Source organism: Uloborus diversus, chromosome 6 (assembly GCF_026930045.1).
Source record: "Uloborus diversus isolate 005 chromosome 6, Udiv.v.3.1, whole genome shotgun sequence".
In the NCBI taxonomy this organism is placed as follows: domain Eukaryota; kingdom Metazoa; phylum Arthropoda; class Arachnida; order Araneae; family Uloboridae; genus Uloborus; species Uloborus diversus.
The window spans coordinates 117,564,901-117,583,885 of record NC_072736.1 but is presented as its reverse complement, the minus strand read 5'-3'; the positions used below and the strand labels follow the sequence as shown (position 1 = coordinate 117,583,885).

General features: G+C 36.2%; 1 protein-coding gene across 1 annotated transcript in view; it reads right to left on the bottom strand.

Moving 5' to 3' along the window:
- Positions 1–18,985, bottom strand: part of LOC129223788 (neural-cadherin-like) — a 461,316-nt gene that overhangs the window by 396,983 nt on the left and 45,348 nt on the right. The window lies entirely within an intron of this gene.

Below are 18,985 nucleotides of genomic sequence, written 5' to 3'. Positions count from 1 at the left end.
TGGAAAAAAAGCCCACTGGATTAAACCTAAGCTCTTTTTTAATTAAAAGAGCTAATTAATTTTCCGGACACCAGAAAATTTCAGCAAATATTGTCTTTTAATCTGTTATTTCACAGCAAGAGAGAGAAGGAAGAACTCATTACAATTTGAAAAAACGAACCTCATTAGTTTTTAATTAACTTAATTATTCGGAAGTTTTTATGAGTTAAGCAGTTAGTGTTGCTCTCCTACACGAAAGTAAACATTTGGGGATAGCAACATCGACTGTAGGGGGGAAAAGAAGGAAGAATAGCTCTCTTTTAGAACAAAAACTAAGAATTCAAAACAATGTGGTCACTTTCCGTCCATAAAGTCATTGTTACGTGAAACTACATGAATTTTGTACGTGCGTTATTAATGCAAATAATTTACTAATTGCATGCAATATACCAACAGCAAGGTAATTACAAGCAGAGAATGCAGACTCGTCGTTGTTATGACTCATCAGTTTGGAATGGTCAATAACTGTGCTGGAGGCAGATGTTATCTCATTGGTGTATTGCATGTAGAACCAGAGCCGCAGAGAGCCAAGTCGGGCTCCTTGTCAGTTATGTCGCCTAGCTCCTCCCTCCCTCCCCCCCAAAGAAAGAAAATAGGGAAAATAAGAAAAAAAAGGGGGATGAGGAGAATAAAGGGGGAATCAAAACTGCTTACTAGAAAACAATTAGCTTTATTTTAAGTGCCACTACAGTAAATACCAGAAGAGTAAATTTTACTTAATCTTAACACTTTTTTTTTATTCAGAATCCCCCTTCCCTTTTTGCGTCAGTGCCGCCGCCCTCCCCCCTTCCCCCCAAGGCCCGAGCCCCTAGTTTCCGACTAGGCTGACATGATCTCTCGTCGGGCCTGTGTAGAACTATGCCTTAGCCTTGGCTTCAGGGCGGTAACTTACTGCTCAATTTACTAATTGCTTTTACGAAGCGGCAAAGAAACTCTCTTGAACAGCACTAATATTGCTACAAGCAAGAAGGGGGAGAAAAAAAAATTCTTTTCAGACATATCCTCGGAAAAAATGTTACAAAATACAGCGCCGTCTAGTGAAACTAAACAGAACTAAAGATATGAGTACTCTGGCAAGTTATTAACAATGTTTCCGCATTTACATTATATACGACTCTAAAATCACTAAATATGTACATAAATATCTTTCTAATAATAAATATACAGTAGAACCTCTCAATAAGAGATACTAAGGGATTGGACTTTTTGTCCCTTAAATAGAGGTGTCCCTTGTTCGGAGGAATATGAATTGATGAACATTGCGTACTTAGTATAATACTATAACATAAACAAAAACTATTAACATTTTAGATTAAACACTAAAAATATTTTATATAATGCAAAATAAAATTCAGAGTTATTCAAAGTGAAATAAATATTTTAAAAATTGAATTTCAATAAAAAAAACTTAGTAGAATTATAAAATAAGTATTAATCGAAAAATTAGTTAATAATTTATAGAAATAATTTTGAAGTATAATTTGTTTCAAGGACTTGATTGTTTCAATGTCACATAATTAACAATTTAATGTAATGTAAATAACTGAATTCATTTCAATTTTCTATCCAAAGTTTGTCATGAGCCTTGCACTATCCATCGGAGCTGACCCCAAATGAATAAATTACTCAGAAAGAAAAGCATGGAATATAAATCTCGCCAAGAGTTTTAACACACATATTTGCTACTTAGCATGTTAATGTCAAGGCAAACTTTGACCAGTTAATTTTTAGACAAAAAAGAAAAACCTTTATTCCAATAAGTTCAACTCATATGCATTTATTTCTTATCCATTTATTCATAAATTACTGCAATTTTTCTCTATGACTGTCCCTCAGATATTCCCTTAATCAGAGGTAAATACACGGAGGTCGCTATTCAAAGGGACTGGGACCGGAAAAAGTGTCCCTTAAATAAAGGTGTCACTTATTCAGAGGTGTCCCTTAAAGGAGGTACTACTGTATTTAATTACTCATTTCATTCTTCATTTTCGTATCGGCTAACCGAAAGAGGAACCCATTACAGTTTTCCCTATCATAGGGAATTTCTCAGAGAGAAAGAATGTTGGTGAAAAGGGGTTGGGGTAAACCTTCTGTTAACCATGAAACTTCCCTTAAGTTTCTGAAATAAACTTCAAAAGACAAATAACACAAAAAAACGGGGTAGATTCCAAAATTCATTACAGACGTCTTTTTCCGTCCCAGCAGGTTTACTAATACATCTTAGCCCGTGCGATAAATACCTGAGCGTGCCGTCATACAAATAAACTATTTCACTCAAATCTACACTTAAACAAAATTTTTCATTTCATGCCGAAATAGAACCTCTCGTAACTAAGCGAAGAGGGTCATAAAAATGAAAATGAGCCCAAAGCAGCGCTCCAAGACCAATGGGTGGAAAAGAGCGTGCAAACGGTGTGGGCCCTCTAATTTAAAACTCCCCCAAGTACCTCGTAATCCTGATCAGCGCAGCGGGGAAAGGCACAGGAGGGAAATAATTTCGCCTTCCGCGGGAAAGTTTAAGACCAGATTTGCAAAATTTCACGTCCAGGATGTGGGGAAAGGGGGGGGGGGGGTCGTTATTCATATCCGAGGGAAACAGAAAAGCGGGGCAAAAGTCAAAAATGATTTGGAAAGTGCTGCTTGGGTTGGAAAGATTCCGAAAAGTTCAGCAGGCGGTTTATTTTGCAACGGAATAAATGTAGTAGGAATTATTTAAAAGCAGCGCTTTAAGTCCACCTTCCGAAAAGCGTGCAATTAACGGTGCCTCAGGAAGCACAATGAGGCACGGCACAGGGTTGTGGGAGCTGCTGAGGAGATTATGAGACATCTGGTAATATGCGAAAGCAGCGCGGTCGACGTCTTTTCTTGGGGTAGCGAAAATTTCCGATTGCCTAGGAAATAATTTATTAATATTTAAATACTGTTCAAACAGATCATTTGCAACCGAAAGTGGCAGACGGGAGTATCTGGGAAAATGTCAACGATATAAGATATTCGTCCAACAGCGGGTTATTATCGTTTGAAAATGACTACAAAGTGTCCCAACGATTATGCATATGTTACCGCGAAAGACGGAAATTGCATAGTGTCGATTTACAGCGGTGTCTCAACAGAAAAGTTCCGTCGCCTACCGATATCCTTCATATGTGAATGATGATATTCACCGGCTATTGTCGACATTTATTAGATTTCAAACTTACACAGTTATTGATTCATACACTCTTAGAATGACTACAGCACTAAACATAGAAGCACTTACGAACTAAGGGTTGTAAGTGGCGAAAATTAAGAATTGGTGATAAATAGCACAAATGGCACGAAAAATTCTTGTAGGTATCGGGACAAGAGAAAGATTCACATTGTTTTCTTTCCTACACCTTTTCACAATGTTTTGATTTTAAAACTTCTCTGTATTATAATCGTCAATGTGTTTAGCATTCAAAGAAATAGTTTGATTGACCGGCAGAGTGGTGTAGTCCCATGGAACCCATGGGCAGGATATACAACCTGGCAACAGTAGGTGGATTTTAAAGGTCGTGAACGTCCATGTTGCATTACTACGCGGCATACAAATGATTCCTTAAGCATTCATTTGGCTTGAACACTCTTGGCAATATTAAATTCCTAGCGTAGTTCCACGATGAGATACTTCTCTCCCCATTGAAAATAATACCGTCCATCGCAGGAGTTCCCATTCTGGGTGCCACATCACCCTGAAGTGCCATAGAAGGAAGCGGGAGGTGCCGCGAAGTGTCCATGGTATCAATATGTCTACGCAACAGAGATTGAGTAGCGTGCTGTGAGAGCTCCACAAAGGGTGTCGCGAATCGGAAACGTTTGGGAACCCCTGATCCATTGAATAAAAACACATCCCCTAATATTGTCTCGAGATTTTTTCTCTGTCTCTCTCTCTCTGAAACTTCTTCTTTTTTCCTTATACGTATTTTGAATGGGGCCACCAGATATTATTAACCATTACCATAAATAAGAAGCACTTCATTTAAAAATTCATATGCTTTCAAAACGAACCCATTCAAAGCAAACAAATGCATTAAAAAAGAAAGCCTATTATACTTCTCCGAAAAACCATATTTGAGAGGTCAAAACTGATATCAGAAACCATTTAGCATAAATCTTCAATAAACCGCTAAGAAAAACAAAAAAAAAAAGCATTTTTTCTACTTCCTCTATCTTAAAACATTATCACGCGAACAAAACAGCAATATCGAAGCTAAATAAAGCTATCCAAATGCGTTTTGCAGAGATAATAGCCCGAAATGTTCCAACAATGCAACTTATGATACTGACACTTATTTTTTAGGTTTAAAAGAAAACAAGTAAAGAAGAAAAAACCCGTTCAGATATAATTATTCCGATTAAATCCCTTCATATGCAAATGACGTTCCTCACGAAAAAGAGTTCTTTTTCGATGTATAATGACTGGAGAACGCCGAACAAAAGAGCGCACTTCGCATCTATAGATAGGACAGACAGGGGTTATTTGTTTTCTCTTTTGTTGTGAAAAGCAAGCTGAAAACTTAATTTTAATCGTCAATGACAACTGAATTAAACCACGTGCGCTTAAAAGCTTTCTTTTTAATTTATTGAATTTTTAATACAAAATATATATAATGTAACATATTAAAATTCGATATTTGCGCTTCATAAGATTTTGTTTCTAAAGTCTGAACTCCTTTTTAAAAGGTAAATCCGATAAAACATAAAAAACACGCTGATGAATTTATTTACTGTCTCTCGTGCGAGCAAACAAAAATAAATAAATAAATAAATAAAGATAAAATAATAATTTTAAAAAAATCATAACGAGGCAGTGAGAAGCAAAGTGATGTAAGTGCCAAAATTAAAAATTTGGAGGTAACCAGCACAAATTGTACTTGAATCTTTCCTCTGTCTTGGGGCAAAAGATAGCCCTAGTAGCCTAGGTAGGGGTTGTTATACAGCATGATTTAGAAAAACTTTTCAATGAAGGCCTTCCTAGGACTGCAACTTAAAATGCGTTTTACTCAAAACTTGAAAATATTCACTTATATCCCTTTGCTTCTCACTGCTTCATATGCCTCCTTCCAAAAAAAAAAAAAAAAAAAAATATGTTGCTAACCCCTACAACACCATAAAATGCAGAACACACATATTATAGTTCAATTCAATATTGTTAATGATCGTCCTTGGACTAGTCCAATTCAAAACCGGTTGAAAACAGAAGAAGTGAAGCTACATTCAAACGCTCGCAAAATAAGTATTTTCGTGAAACATTGATATTTATTTGCAATCAGAAAAAAAAATTCACTGAAAACTCGCATCAAACTCCCCGATAATGAATACACTGTGGTAGTGTTGACGAGCCGAACGCGTTTACTGCCCCTCCCCCCTTTCCAAGAAATTTAATGTTTCTGACTCTTGCCGTGCACTAACAAGAAAAATTCTACTGTTAACTTTCATTTTAGAGTTAGTTTCGCGTTGCTCTCACGAACTTTTATCAGCTGTTAAAATGTAAAACCCCCCCAAAAAAAATTGTTTCTCGTAAATTCTTAATTTTGTGTGGAGGAATTTTGTGATAAATACCAATATGAACTCCACAATGAACTAACTTTCTGAAACGTCCATCCACAAGCAATTTACGCAACTTAATCTGTTGTTTGCTGTTCTCTAAACACACTCCGTAGCGAAATCTCACATCCCAACACTTTCAAGCAACTATTCCAAACTTTAAAATAACTGTAAAGAAAAAGTACCTACGCGGAAAAGACAAATCCGGGTGAAGTTCATCCGCATTAAGAAAAGTACACCGAAGTAAATTGCGAAGCGGATCGAGCTGTTTAAATATTCTGCCCATATTTAAACAAAGGCACAAAAAGAACACGGGACTGCATGAAAACAACATTAAGCTGATTAGTGTTTGCACGGAGGATGCATTAAAATTGCACGGCTAAACAAAAAGATAATGCGCGGTTGTTTAGTAAATGCCGACATGAAAGACATTAGATTAAGCAGCCCTTTATTGCCGAATTAGCCCCAAAATGGCGCAGGAGTTTCGCCTACCCGTGAGACGTTTAAGCATATGGGTACGAAACGACAAATTGATCTTTTCTTTAAAGGTTTCAGTTTTGAATTTAATTGCGACATTAAGGGAGAAACTTGTGAAAGTTAAATGAGAAGTTATTTTTATTTTAAGTTTCATCGACAATGCTAACAACAAAACAGTAAATGAAAGGATGAAAAAACACTTTATAGTGAAAATAAGTCCGTATTCCCATAACCAAATTTTGAATAAAATTAATTACTTGTTAGTCTGTTCATTGACAATGAATTTCTCGTAACTTGTAGTCATTTCTAAAGCCAAAAAAAAACGGTATATTTTTATTTGAAATGATGTAACAACTTTTAGTTTTCTTGTTTAACGTTTCTGGTTAAAGACAAAAACACAAAATATGAATTAATTTAAAGTATCAGCATTTTATTATGTATTAGTATAGCAAATATTCTCATACAACAGGCATACCTAAAACTTTTATATTGATAAGTGAATAAATAATTCTTGTTAAAAAAGTCGACTTCAAAGCAAATATCAAAGAGTTACAGCTAAAAGTAAATGATTTAACTCAGATTTTTAAGAAAAAATTGCAAGTATTCATTTGTTTATTTTATGAAAGACATATTTTATTCTCTGAAAATACAAATATAACTACTGTCTTTACTTTGAAGGCCTACAATTTTTCCCGAAGAAGTCCTTGCAGTAAAAGAAAAGAACACCAGATCTTTCCATAAAAAAAAAATCTTCAACTTACAAACAAGTGGTCGAAAAGTATGAACTGCAACAACTTGATTTTGAGCGTCTGATAAAAATTTATACCTATATATATTGTTCCATGAGCAAATAAACCTTTTTGATGACGATCTTTCAGTGATTTTTTATTAGTATTAAAATTCTCGCACTTCAAATAATGCATCAGTTGAAGAAATTCCGAACCCAAATAGGTTTCTACCAACAAAATTGTTCCGACATTGAGGCCTCAAACAGCGAATACACCAGTTTACTGCTTTCTATGAGAATTCTACATCCTCTACTACACAGGCTATAATCATAGAAAATCTTTGAGAAAACGCACCAGAGAGCACTTGCAGAGATAAAAACAGAGAACATCTACCGTCATCACAACTCTCATTCTGAAAAATCCTCAAAGCGAAACGCAATTAAAAGTCAAAAACTTCCAGCAGTACACCAAGCACGTCCGTCTCAATACCTCAGAAATCCCCAGCAAGAGACCTTTAAAAAACATTCCACTTGATTCCGATTGTTTCAGTAAATGAAACTAATTAGCAGGCCCTTGATTCTCTTGCGAACAAACAAGAGAAGGGGCGCCAAATCGAAACCGGGTTCAGGAAAAATCGGGACACAATCAAAACTTATTTCTGTGGAAAAGACAATGGCAGCCATTAAAACAATGAATATCTTCCTCTTCAAGGATTTCGTCAAAGAATCCGTGAAGTTTCTTCCAGCGAAGTTAATTGCTGCGGGAATTAGAACGAGAACAGGTCGCGCTGTATTTTTGAAGATACTACGAACCGCTTGTAATATTTTGAATACTTTAAAATAATTAAAACTAAACAATGTGTGCGCCAACCTAAGTAAAATGCTTTCAATTTGACAAATTAATGTGCTCTGTCAAACGTTGGAATCCTCATTAAAGAAATCAAAAATAGTTTCTAAGACTACAAAAATGGCAACGTTTTTAAAGAGTCAAAGCCACGAGTGGAATTCCGAAGAATGGATCTGGAGGGAGGACTTTCTACTAGCGGAACTCAGCTAAGTTACTTTGACATAAGCTTACTGTCAAATTTATACATGTGCAGTATACCTTCGATTTAACGATTTCCTTAATTTAATGATACATTTCACTGGTCGGGATTGACTGCATTCAATGTCTATGCTCCTCGATTTAACGATGACTTTTTCCAGTCCCTTGGCAATCGTTAAATCGGAGTTATACTGTATATTACGATTTTTGACTTAGGAGCATTGTTAACCTTTTACTTCAAGGGTCAAACCAGATGAAAATTGGATCCGTTTTGCGGTTCCTTCACGAATTTCTTTGTCGTGACAAAAGTCTCTTCACATAATCCCATGTCTAAAAATCATTCATTTTACTACCCCCACCCCCTACCGGAAAAAAACGACTCTGTTGTAATTTTTTTGCTCAAGAAATTAGCCTAAAAGCAAAACATTTTTTTTTTTTTTCGTGAAACCTCCAATTTGTAAGTTCTCCAAATTAAGTTCGAAAACAATATTCTCCACAAAGAACTTCAGGCTGAAAGGTATCAGAGTATTGTGATAGCTACAAATGCTTGTTAGGATAAGACTTTTTTTTTTTTTCACTAAGAGGGGAATTCTTTTTTATCCTCTTAAAAAATGCGGACCTCCCAGTTCTCTTTCTGGATATCGTGTAAATGGAATTAGTTTGCAAATACAAAATAATCACCCTGAGACTGAACGTAAAATACAAAGAATAATACATAATAACACAAGCAAAAAATAAAAGACTGGTTTAACAAAATAAATTACATTTTAACAAAAATTTTTAGCATCAATAAGCATTGATATCAAAAATAGGAGTCTTAATTTATGCCAGTAAAAAGAGTTCTTTGCGGAGGCTCTTCGAAAACAAAAACGAAGCTCTAGTGCTTATGGTGGTTCAAAAAAAAAATTTTTTTTTTTCCAGCTAGAGTCCAGGACACCCTTCCCGCCCCTTTTTTTTTAAAAAAAACTTACTAAAAGAATTATGCTGAAAAAGTTTTAGCTTCTTACTCAAATTTTAAAAGGGTACTCAATGACCCCTTAATTTAACATTCCTCGCAGCATAGAAAATATCACAAAATCAGAAACATTTAATTTCCCAAGCTGTTTTTTTTTTTTTAATAATTATTTTACTGCAAAGTACATGCACATTACTCGTGTATATGATAATATGTAGCATTGTTTTTTCAGTTTAATGTATTTTTACCCTCCACCCCCCCCCCCCTTCCCATACTTATGAAGTTAGGGGGAGGGGTTTGAGCACTCTTTTAGTTGAAATAAGAAGCTAAAATTCTCCCAGTATATTACTATCCACAAGCCTAAGAATATTGATGGGTGTCCTGTTATCTAGGAAAAACTTTTTTTTTTACATGTATTTTTGAACCACTCTACTAGTGTTGTTTTGAGCTTATTTCTTGCAATTACGAAGATAACTTCGAACGTAGATATTCAATTTCTTTTTTTAAATGCGTATTTTCATCTCTGTCATGAATGATGTTCAATCACACCTCTCTCTCTCTCTCTCTCGAATAAAATTATGTTATTACCCACATGAAAACGACACGAAATAATCAGTTTAGAAATTTCCAAGAAAATGCTCCTTCCGAAATTCTAAACGAACTTACACCCCACGGCTCCATGCAACGGAAATCTCAGCGCCCCTCAAGACGGGACTGCGCACTGAATCCCAAATTCTAATTGCCATTCAGGGAGCCAAACAACTCAACCCGACCGGGACACCTGACACGTCTTTATTTCGCAGGCGTCGTCCGCCATTAAATCGAGATGCCACCGGGACCTCCTATAAACGCGACAAGGTGTAAATCACCGACTCGGAAGGGGCCACGACGAACGCAATCCGGACGGGGATTCCTTTTTCCGGCAAAAACGAGTCCGGCTACGAGACGGGAATACGGAAGCAGCTGCGGAGGGTAAGGGCTCCGGGAGTTTGCCCAGCAAAGTAAGAAAAGCTTCTCTGGGTTTGGGGACCGGTTATACATTGCGAAAACATTCTGTAGTTCACTCTGCTCAGAACTACTAATTAATATATATATATATATATATATATATATATTTAATTATAACCTCGAAACCAAAAATAGTAAAACGTTACCTTAAGCACTCTATTATTATTTTTTTTTTAAATAAACATTGGGCCACTGCAAGGGAGAGTGCAATTCACATATCAACGTATTTTCCCCCACTCGATGTGCCCAACTGGTATGATGGGCAGCAAAGTCGCCTGCCAGTACGAAGGTCTCGAGTTCGAACCTGCGCCTCGCAGTTTGCGTTTTTTAACTCTCGTTTATTCTACCGTAAAATTTTACAGTAAAATAGGATTTTACGGTAAACATTTCTGGCAACATAAAACCAGTAACTTTTACCGTAAAATTTCAGGATTTTTTTTTAACAGTGTAATTCTGGTCGTTTGCCACCAATTGAGTCATCGACACAATTTCGATTGCAAAGTTCCGAAGTAAGTCAACCTAATTAATCCTTTTAACTGATTGGCTAACCTTCATTACCAAAGATGACTTCCACTCAAAATCCAATGATTTCTTAATGTCTTCGGACGCAAAACGGAACGGCAAAGCTATTACTATAAAGCTATAGCAACAGACACCACAAAGTACTACAATAGGAGCAATCCCAACTGATGGGCAGTACTGTGAAGGTTACGAAGGTCCCAATTACGACGCTGATTGGTTAGGTTTGCCCCCAACTATAGGTACTTCTGACAAAGAGTCTTTAAAACCAATTTTTGGGGGAAAGGGCTGAAGTAGTTCGTTTCGATCCACAGAGTAAATAGGGAAAGTAAAAAATTTTCAGGTGGAAATTTCGATTTTCGGGTGTGTGTCCCCCCTTCCCCCTCAATGGTGGAGCTCTACCCAAAGCAGCCAATCTTTAAACCTGCGTCCTTTTTATTCCACGTAATAAAAACTAACCTTGATCCTCAATGACCATCTAATGCCATCCTTTAAGTCAACATTGAATTTGGAAAGAAAGCGCGAAATACAAACAATGTCGACAAGGAAAACAGATATCCTATTAGAACAATTTTATCCTAGTGGTTAAAGGAGGGGGGGGGGGGAAATCAAGCTTTTTTTCCGTTGCGCATTCAATTTCTTTCTGGACAAAAAGCCGAAAAATCTTTCATTGAAATGTACGGGTAATATTGTTCTCGACAAGAAAAAATTTAAGGATCACCAGAAGAAAAGTTTCAAGAATTCAAAATATGCAATACCAAATTTTGATTATTCATTATATTATTACTGTGATAAACAAAAAGTAATAACAATATGACTGGATGAAGAAACAGAAAAAAAAAAAAACGTCCATTTGAATTTTGACGTCTCGAATTCAAATTATGTTTTTTGCAATCACGAATTAAGATAAGGCCCCACTCGTTGGGTTTCGTGCTTCTACAAATGGAATGGAAACGGCCACGAAATTCGCACTCGTCGTATTATGACTGTTGATTTTCTGGAATAGGTAATACGAGGCATACCTATAAAAAAAGAAATTGGGATTAGGATGCAGTAATACAGATAAAGAGTTTATGGCCGATATCCACCAGTATAATAATTTGCAGCGCATAACATTATGTATTTTAATTCTTATCAATCTTAAAAGATGGGAATTAGTAAGCTAGAAATTTTGTATTTAAATGAAATCTTGCTGTATAACTTCATCTGTTAGGTGCTTTTTCCTAAAAATGTAATTTTAAACATTTTTTTCTAAATGTAAAGTTTATTTGAGTTAAGCCTTGAAAAAATATGAACAAAATCAAACCGCAGACGATTTGTAACAATAACGACGAAATTTTCGCTCTCTAAATATATAAAAACAACCGTTGTTACGGTAATCTGCAAAATCAGAGCAACATCAACTGTGGTCAAGTCAGGAAAAAAGCAATTTGTGATCGTTCAAAAAAAAAAAACTCTTAAAAAATTGTAAAACCTATTTTTTAAGTTTGAGTAGTTATTTGGGACGCAAAAGAAAAAAAAAGGAACTATAGCAAAAGGGTTTAAAGAGATCAAAGCATTTGATAACACCTATTTTCTACGACAGAACAAGGTTTTAGGAAAGAACAAAGTTTTAAGCACAGCATCGTTTTAAGGGATTTTCTAATCAAGTAAAATGGAGGGGAAAAAAACAGTACAAAGTTTTGTCATATACAGATGTTCCCCATTTGTTCGAAAAGAGATAACGGGCACGGGAGCCCAGTGTTTCGTTCGTTTCCCACTTGTTATTCCGTTCGGACACGGCCCGAAGCAAAGAACAAATTTCGAGTTCTGTAAGCGAGAACGAAACGGTCGTTTCGGCAGGTTTTATGGAGGCAAGAAGAGATACAGCGATATTTGCAAAATATTTCTTTCGTGTGGGAGGACTCGAGAAACAAACATCCGTACCACAGCTACGAGAACCGAAAGAGTAATAATGGGATGAGCAGAGCATAAAATAACCCATTCTTGAAAATATAGCATAAGAAAATCTAGCCATACGCGAAAAATTTCATTGAAAACTGTGTAAAGAAAAGTATAGATCTTTCTTGCTTTCAATATTATGAGCAAAAAGTTGGAACTAGATATAAATTAATTATTGTAAAGCTAGGAAAGTAAATTAAGCCAGCGGACAAGGCCCAAAGTATAACATCTAAGAGGTATTGCTGCTTATTCGTTTTTATTTTTTCACACTGCGACTGATTCCGAGAGCTCTCTCTTCATGTGTCTGTTCATAATTCAGTCTCCCCTCCACCCCCCCCCCCCCCACTCACGCAGCCAGAATTTACCTTTTGGTAAGGTGGTCTTATCAGTCCTAACATCAGGGTCGAATTCGTAAATTTTCCACTGCCAATCCTCACACATATAACAGCGAATGATCGAGTAACTCTCCTAACGTCATCAGCAATGAAACTCACGTCACGGCATGATAATTTAGTAATTCTTTTTGGTAATGTTTGACATGCACAGAAACGCTTTATTTCGACAAGGCTGAACTGGATCGGTAACTTAACTGTTTTACTGGTAACTCTATAATTTCTGTACCTCACAGCCAGAGTGACGTAAGTTCAAAAATTGCGATTTTCTGCTTATTCGTGCATTGTATGTAGAAGCTTATCCCGCATCGAGGTACGTAATTCTTTCAAAAAAAATCCTTTTCAATTTTTTACCAGGGTTAAAAGAGCGCGCGTCCCACCTTTTGCACGGGCCAGAAAAAAGTTTTTCCTCTCTAGTGTAAAATTATCATAATGTGACTTACATCGTTCTGGCTCTGAGGTACATAATTTAGGGGATTAAATAAACGAAAAAGTGGTCAACAATGAACGCTATCTACGGGTTAATTACACTGAAAAAAGGGTTAAAATTTCAAATATTAAAATGTCTTTAAAGATGCAATTGCTTCGTTCAAATGTAGAAGCGATTTTCGCTCGTCATACCTTGACGGGCGACTTTCTAGTCAGAAACAATTGACTCTTGATTCCCAACCAGTGAACAGGGAACTAATATTTCCAGAGAATTAGAATTGGAATATAGCGTTCAAGCACCATTTCACACCTGCCTTACACAAGTATACGAAACACCATACTGGGATTTGTAATGTGGTTTAAAACCAAGATTTTTGAGGGCAGGGATTGGCCATAGATGTAGTATTAACTAGATACGCAACGAGAAACCGGTTCTATGGGCAACCGAGCACTTCTTGTAGACGGGCAAGCGTCGAAAAGCGCATGCGCGCAAACAACTTTTTTGCCGTAGCCCGATAGGATGCAAACAGCATTGCATCCTCGTAAGCCCTCGTTTCGCCCATTTTCTTCATGTTTCTCTCGTTCAATGGCGGCCAGTGGCTATAGCAGCGGGCGGCAACCCGTCGATCGCGATCGACCGGTCCATCTCGAGCCTATTTTCACTCAATCGCGACATTATTTTTTAATTGATTTCTATTGAAGTACGATTTTCTCAAACAAAATTAGGTTTAACGTCCAAATTATTTGAAAACTTTCCAAACTTTTTATGTTCAGCGGAAATTTTTATGGTGACTATTTTATCAATTTTAAAACAAGCAATATACTTAGGGGTGAAAATATTTCTATGTGAGTTAACAGTGTTCACTTCATCAAATCAAAGCAACCATTTAATGAATAGTTAAGTCTATTTTAATAAGATTTTGCCTATAATTTGAAGTCAGCATAATCTCAACTAAACCGCGAATGCAACACGACCGTTTACCCCCCTTCCCCCCTCCCAGTCGATCTTCGTATTCATCGAGCTTGGAAAGTAGTTCTTTTCACTTGGATTAACTCTGTACCTATAGCCGCTATAGGTACAGAGTTGTACATCTAGTTGCACTACATCTATGGGGTAGTGTCTATTAACCCCAAATTCCCCCCTCCCCTCGTCGCGTCCCTGTTTCGAATCTTCCGATGAAATAGTTCAACACTTGATTATATTAATAAGAAAATCACTATCCGGACACAATTAAGTCATGCAACAAGGGGTAAATCAAACAACCTTATGGGCAAATTTTCCAACAAATATTATTAATATCGCAAACTTCTCGGATTGGGAAATACGGCAACAGCCCAAAGGCCACTGCATGCCTGCTTGCGAACACAAAATCTCATGACAAGCGCGAAACAATGTTTGTATTCATTCCTCCCTTCAGATGGCGGCAAATAGAATCGGCATTAAACAAGCAAGCCCGTCTACAAAGATAATTATGAGATAAACACCTCAAAAGGAGGTGTTTCCCTTCACTTTCAGTTATTTAATATCGTAACGTAATTACGGTGCTCTCTCGACCGTTAACGTAGCGGAATTTACTCTCCGTGGAGACGGTCACAGTTTATCCGGCCGAGCGATTCGCGACAGCTGTGTTGACATTGCAGACGATTTCGAAAGAATCGGCAAAATTATTTCCTTTAAAGAAAAGATTAGGTAGCAATGGGGATTAAGAGAAATATGATTTAAAATGCTCTCGATTAAATATTTATGCAGTATCTTGCGTGGATACGTTTCTGAGCAGAAATTTTTGTTACAAAGTGAGGTGGCAACACGCTAAGTCACGGATGCAGAAATTGTGCTTTTCAAAAGATTCGAAAATTTTCGTAAATTACTTGGTACAAAGAAGTACTTTAATATTGAAACATAAAGGCTCGCGAAATTACTTTCTCAAAACATACTTTGCAGGGAAAAGAATGACATTTACATTAAACCAAATTGAATTAAAATTCGAATGAAAGGTAATGCTTTAAGGAGAAAAATTCCAATGAATTCACTTTCAAATATTTTAATGCATTGGAGTTGTAGCTGAGGCTCGAAAACAATGTAAGTTCATCATACAGTCGAGAATTTGTAGATTTCGAAAGCTAGATAAGAGATTTGAGGACTCTTATCGATTCCCCCGATTATACGATCTATACTCTCTTCACCGAAAAGATAAGCCGAATGTACGAAATGGGTTCCCTGGAGGTTAACTATTTTTGGGGATTTTCTCCGGAACAGAAAAAAAGTAAACTAACTGCAGAAAAAAATACATATTCGTTATTTTCCCCCAATACAAGAAAAACATAAAGGACATTTTTGATGTGGTGCAGTTATTTGGTGCATCTATACCAGTACTTTATACCATTTTCACTCTGAACATTTTATGGCATATCTTTTTTACTCACTACATTTTTTTTTAAAAAAAAGGGGGATTTAAAAAAAGAAACGAGCATTTCAACAAAATCTTCTAAAAATTATTCCTCAACCAGCATTTTCTATCAAAACCTAAGCTTTTTTGATATTTGGATATAGAATTTCAAAAAGATTTCGATAGAATCTCGTGCAAAGACTCAAAACACAAAAATAAAACACACAGCAAAAATACAAAAAAGAAAAAATTTATATGTTTCTCTAAAAAACTAAACCTAAAAATTGTCTGGGTACAAGGATTTGAGCTACAGACATATGCCAAAACAAGAAAAGTATTACATACAAGTAGGAGGAAAACACTTGAATGCTTTGTTTGGGATTTTCTCAAATATATTCCAACCAAGGAAAATTTATAAATCAACCGCCTGTCATTGCCAAAAAAAAAAAAAAAAATGTAGTAAACTTGTGCTTTTTCAAGATTTCAAAAGCAACTATTTTTTCCCCTTGTCTGCAGAGACTGATTGATTGAAAGAGGAAATAGAAGAGTAACCAACAAAGTACTCTTTTCAACACAAATTTATTTTACAAGAATAAAGCATAAATAAATATTTAGTAAGGCATATGTATTATTAAAACCAAAAACAAGAAATACGTCAGTTTCGAGACTACTAAGAACCAAGTTCAGACAGCAAAAATAATTAGTAGAAAAAGCATAAGATGTACCACAAATTAATGTGTACCAAAAAAGTGTACCACAAATTAAAGTGTACCACAAAAAAAATCTGTACCACAAATTAAAATGTGAATTCATTAAAGACGTTTACTTAAAAACCTCCGATCCCTAGCGCAGTAAGATCTCTGTAAATGAAGCTTCTTGGTAAGGATAGTACGGTGGCAGTAAAGCTAAAAGTCAGGCAAATGTTTTCTTACGCAAAATGCTTTTCTGAAAGATGCGCGGTGATTTAAAATTAAGTTGCAGATTTGTTTAAAAAAAAAAAAGGAATGGGCAAGGTCCTTGAAGGACAATTCTGAGAGAAATTTTGTAGCAATGATTTGAATACAGTTTCGATAATGTTTTGCGAATTGGCATTACAGCCGCTTGCCGTGAACTACCTGTAAATATTTTAGTACATTTCTTACTTCATTTGTATTTTATTTCCATTACGTCTGCTGCTCAGCGCCGAAACTCAAAAACTGAAGAAGGGGTGGTTCCTTATCACCCCAAAATAGAGCATACTAGACATAGTTTTTCACTAAATGGGGTTGTTTCCTTCAGTCAAAAGTAGTACTTTTTGTCACTGAAATTGATAGAATAAGCAAAAAAAAAAAAAAATAGCATGGACCCAGAAAATACTTTCATTTCCCCAACAGTTATTTTTTAATTAATTTTTTTAAATGTCCGATTTTTGAAACAAGGTGTGGTCTTGATGACGTCACAAATGATGCACTTTGCCGTATCTTTCTACCGCGATTCCACGTTATGATAATGAAGAAGCGAATTAAAATTGCGCTCTAAGCTTGCTATCAACCATATCGTTGCCAATACACGTGAGTAAAGATACGAATTAAATATTCTGCTTCGTAAATGGCAACACAGAATGGCATTTCATCATTTGTGAAGTCATCGGACAGAAGCATAAACATTGAAAGCGCGCCGATTTAAGTATTTTTTTTTTTTTTTAAATATTAAACTTAAACAAATTGTTTTGAAAAAATGGTCAAATCCTATGTTTTTAAGCATGCTCTTTCAGAAAAAAAGTACTTTTAAAATTTTGGAAACGACCCCATTCTGAAACAAGGCTGATTAACTCTTAACATTATTACAAGACCTCACCTTATTGAGCAATCACGATTGCTTATTGTTCTCATTTGACCGTCTTTGATGTTCCGTGCCTTTTTTAACTACCGCCGTCACCTGCAGGCGCGGCTCCGTCCTCCGGTAGCCGCTCCTGGTCGGTGGCGTCCATGTCCTAGACACACACACGCTCATACACATACGCACTCACACACATACACACACGCCAACGTGCATACACACAGGTCTACGCACACACAAAAGCCTACACATACACAACTAATACACACGTCTCCGTTCAACAGGAGGGTAAGTAGACTTGGAGGGACAGGAGCCGTGTCTAGAAACAAGTGAGTAGAGTCGTAACCAATGAGTAGGGTCCTGTCGCAACTCGTGATTGCGAAAAACATAATTTGAATTCAAAATTTAAGAATTCAAATTAGTTTTTTTTGTTCACTTAACTTTTTTTTATTATTCTTTCATTTTTAACCCCCGACACACAAAGGAAGGGGCTTATAAGTTTGACGTATCTGTGTTTCTGTCTGTGGCACTCTAGCGCCTAGACGGGTAGACCGATTTTGAAAAAAAAAGTTTTGTTCCAAAGGAGAGGTGATCGAGAGTGTTCTAAGCTAGGTTTGCGTCTCCGGATGACATTAATTACCGAAGATATTTATTAAAAACCTCTAAATGGTTTTTGGCGATTTTTGCAGTGAGAACATACTTTAAAATTTAGTACCAAAAAAACAAAAAAAAGTTTTTTCTGAATCTGATAGAATGTGTTTGGAATTTCCATGTTATATAGAATTCGAATTATAACGTTTTTCTAAAGCAGATTTTAAATACGGCTAAGCATTTATTCACGCGATTGGTAACCGAATTCATTGTTGGCCGATAAAGAAATGAAATGCAATGATTAATATTTTTGTCTGTTGCCAGTTTCTATTTGTTAACAAATAAAATACTTGTTTAATTGCTTTTTAATAGTATAAGGCTTTTAAAAGGATTTTCAATTTTCCCTCTTGATTCTACATTTGCGATTCAGTCTTCTTTAAAAACAAAAAAAGTTATTGCAAATAATAATAATAACAATAATAATGAATAACCAAACAAGCAACTTTTCTCGAAGCAGCTAAATGATGTCTCAACATAAAATCAGTTCACCCCTCACCCCACATTTTACAGACAGATGTGAAATTAATACTAAATACTTCAAAAACAGCTGACGATAGAAGTATCCAAATCCCAGCCTCCTCACCGATTCATCAACGAGCTTTAATGGCAATAAAATCCGTTATTAAAGGAGAAGCCACAAGCGTAGCCCAAGTTACTTACGACCATCATAAAGTAGATAATAACCAAGCCCTTTCTCTTAGGAAGGGGGCATTGAAGGAACAATTTCGTAATTTAAGTTGAACACGCCCCCCACCTATCAGCTCCGGGCGGTGAAGGGTTCTGAGAAGTTGCCGATTAGGGGATAAAAGACCCGAGACGACAGGGATTTGTTCCTTGCTGGAGAATAATAAAGGTCATAAGAGCCAGTAATTGCCTAATGAGAAACTGTCGGTGGACATTTTGAGGCGAATAAGTTCATGGCTCTAATCCAAACGATGCCCCAGGCAGAAAAACATAGAAATGATTCTGCGTTATAATAGTGCGGTTCGGATAAGTTGGAGCTTGACCTTGATAAGGTTTACTTCTTTT